Here is a 3644-nt window from a genome sequence, read left to right as displayed (position 1 = left end):
TTCAAGGCCCAGGAGTCAGAGAAAGGAAGGAAAGAGAGAGGAGGATGGTGGGAGAAAAAGAAGAAAGAAAGGGAAGAAGGGAGAATGTGAGCCTTGGTCTGGAGTCCCTGCATCAAGGCAGCCAACCATTCACAATCTCTGTGGGGACAGTTTCAGAGCTTAAAGACAGTATGTAGGGCCAAGCCAATGACCCCTCAGCTACTTTATGACATCCAGGAGCTTTGTGGTCACCGACTGCAAAGGGAAGCAGCCTCAGGTAGACCGTAGGGCTCAGGGTGTGTCACCAGGTTTCAAACATCCTCAGCCCCAACAAGTTTATTTTCTGGTCCAAGATCTAGGGAGGTTTTGGGGTGAGGGAGTGTCAAGGCGGGGGAGGTGGAGCAAGGAGGATGAAGAGGGACGACGATCCCAGGTCAGGTGTGTCAGGACATTGGAGCCATGACCTCGCCTGACAACCTCAACCGTCAGTGATAGAGCCTTCGACCCAGCCACATGGCTATTAAAAGTCCTGGCACCTTGGGTTCACCACTGACCACCTGGCTGTCATCTGCCACAGGATGCCTGTGCAGTACATCCTTGGGGACTTGGACATTCCCGGGCTCAATCTGAAGATGATACTGAGAAGACTGAGGCCTGGGTGACTCCATCTTGAGCTAGTGAGCATCTTCTGAGGTATGAGTTATGCAGCTGACAATGAACCCGACCTGGGAATGAACATAAGAAGCAATTCCCAGGGGACTAGGAACATAAACAATCTTGGGAAAACCGCAGGCAGGCAGGTGCTGGAGTGCTTGGTGACCCTGCAGTCAGGCCACAGGTGGTGTTTGTTTGAAAATGGAACTCTGCAGTTTAGCATGTATCCTCTTGAGACTCTCCTGTGGTGCATGCCAACCAGTTTAAAGAACATCGGCCCCCTTGATCTAACCAACAACTTGTTTCTGGTCCTTTCCCACTTTTTAGCGTGCCAATCATACTATAGAGTTATTTGGTGATTTTCCTGGGGTTTGTAGTGATTTTTTACAAGAAATTATGATGTACACAAAGCCCTACCTTCCCGAAAAAGTGTATGAAAAGTGTTGTAACTATGGGCTCGGGGCCTCTCAACATCATGGGCTGCTGCCATGGACACTGCGGGGACCAAGCTCAAGCTTCCAATAAAGACTCCTTTGCTTTTACATTGGTGATAGTCTCTGGTGGTCTTTTGGGTAAGGATTTCCGAGTTAGGCTTTACAACACCCCCGGTGTTCATTCCTCCACCAGAGACAGAGGTAAGTGTGCCACTGGCACAGAACAGACAGGGAATGAGGATGGGAGTAGGGACCCATGTAGCCCGGAGACTTCCTCTAGGGGGCACTAGGACCTCTTGACTGCCATTCTCAGAGGCAGAGGTGGATTTCTCTTCTGGCTCAGCCTTTAGTCTAGATGGCAGATCTGGGATTCAGAGAGGGCCAGCTGAAGGTGGTGCAGGCTTGGGTAGAGGCTGGTGGGAAAACCAGAGGCCCTGTGCTCTGAGCAGTGTTGTTTTTGAGCATACTCACAACCCAGGAACATTACTGGGATGGATCAGGCCTTTTCTCCTTCCTGAGAGAGAGGGACATAGAGCCCTCCTGTCTGCTTCCCTTGGCTGTGAAATCCTTTTGTTGCCACATCCTGTGGTTGGATAACTAGACCTCACCTCACTGCCCAGTGTCAATGCAGGACAGTGAGAGATCCTGAGTCTCTTATAAGGTCAGGAATCCTCAGTATGAGATTGTACTTGAATGTCCTAACTTGGTGCATGGTCTGTTCCATCTAAGATTGCCATGATGTAAGAGATAGAATCTAGAGAATCAGACCAGGATTGGGTCTGTTCTGGGAGTCTTGAGTATTATGTGTGAGCTTTGAGCTCCAGTGTGCCCATCTGCTTCCTTTTCTTGGGTGGGTCTTTGCTAGAAAAAGCTTGAAACTAGATACTGTGTCCTATCCCTTGTCTTTGATGCTTAAAGCTAGCACTCTACCATTTGAGCCACAGCTCCACTTCCAACTTTTTTGGGTGTTTAATTGGAGATAAAGAGTTCTCATGTACTTTGCTGAGAAGGATGCATCCAAATGCAGTCCTCAGATCTCAGTCTCCTGAGGAGATAGGATGAACGGCATGGAAAAGTATCTTTGGCCGGCTGCCAGTAACTCATGGGTGTCATCCTAGTTGTTCAGGAACTGAGAACTGAGGATCACGGTTTAAAGCCAGCTTGGGCAGAAAAGTTCTGTGAGACTTGATGTCCGGTGGACCACCAGAGAATAGGAAGAGGCGCTGTGGCTCAAGTGGGAGAGTGCTCACCTTCAGCTGAAGAACTGAAGGACAGTGCCCTGGCCCAGAGTTCAAACCCCATGACCAACAACAACAAAAAAAAGAAGTGACTAAGTTTTCCACATAGCAGTGTGTACAGTAGGAAATGCCATGCTGGGCTATGAGACATTCCAGGTATGTAAGAAGCTCAATGTTTTGTCTACAGTGGGTCTGAAGTCGGGAGTGCCATCTTCTCAGGGGTGGGATGTGATCTTAATGGAGGGAGTTCATGGTTCTCTTCTCAGAGACTGCTGAAGCCTTGGGCTGTCCATCTGTGTGTGTGTGTGTGTGTGTGTGTGTGTCTGTGTGTGTCTGTGTGTGTCTGTGTGTGTGACTATGTTTGTGTGTGTTTGGAGGTAGAAGAACTGGGCCTTGAACTCAGGGCCTAGGTGCTGTTCCTGAGCTATTGTGCTCAAAGCTAGTGCTCTGACACTTGAGCCACAGCTCCACCTCTGGCTATTTGGTGGTTCACTGTAGATAGGAGCCTCACAGACCTTCCTGCATAGACAGGCTTTGAATCGTGATCCTCAGATGTCAGCCTCCTGCGTAGCTAGGATGACAGACATGAGCCACCCGTGCCGGCTTTGTGTGTATGTGTGTGTGTGTCTGTGTGTAGAAGTGGGTTGTAACACGGAGCACTGGACCCTTTGGTAACTTATAACTGCTATTTTTGGGGGATGCATGGGTTTTTTGGCAGAGGTTTAGGGGCCTGGAATGGTGGAACACTTGAAGGGGACTCAGCACCATTAAATTATAAGACCAAAGGATCTGTGTGCCCTGGAGATGTCTACTCCCTTAGGCCTGGTTGGTGGCAGAGAGAGTTCAGGAGGACCTTGGGGTGGGGCTCGCAGGGGGTGACTCCCCAGGGGGACAGACAGCATAGCCAGCCCTTAGTAAGGATGTGAGCCCTGTTAGTATGGAGTGCACTGGTATGGGTCAGAGACCGGTTCTTCTCATAATGACGTCTCATGTGTGAGGCCAACCCTATTTTAAATCTTGACCTGTGATCTTCAGATTTCAGTATCCCGAGTAGCTAGAATTACATGCTTGAGCCTCTGGCACAAAACCTCTGATTCTTTTTGGTATATTAGGTTTTGTACTCAAAGCCTTAGGCTTGCCAATCAGGTCTTCTACCATGTGAGCTAAGCCTTTCTGTCTTGGGCATCTCCGAAATAGATAATATATGCTCAGGCTGGGCTGGATCACAGGCCTCCTATCTGTGACAAGCATGCACCAGCAGGCCTGGTCTTCTTTAGTTGGAATGCTAGACATGTAGTGCCATGCTCAGTCATTGGTTTAGATGGATTGTCCCAAACTC

Source organism: Dipodomys spectabilis, unplaced genomic scaffold (genome assembly GCF_019054845.1).
Source record: "Dipodomys spectabilis isolate Male_0828 unplaced genomic scaffold, ASM1905484v1 ptg000536l, whole genome shotgun sequence".
Taxonomy (NCBI): Eukaryota; Metazoa; Chordata; class Mammalia; order Rodentia; family Heteromyidae; genus Dipodomys; species Dipodomys spectabilis.
This window is presented reverse-complemented; position numbering follows the sequence as displayed.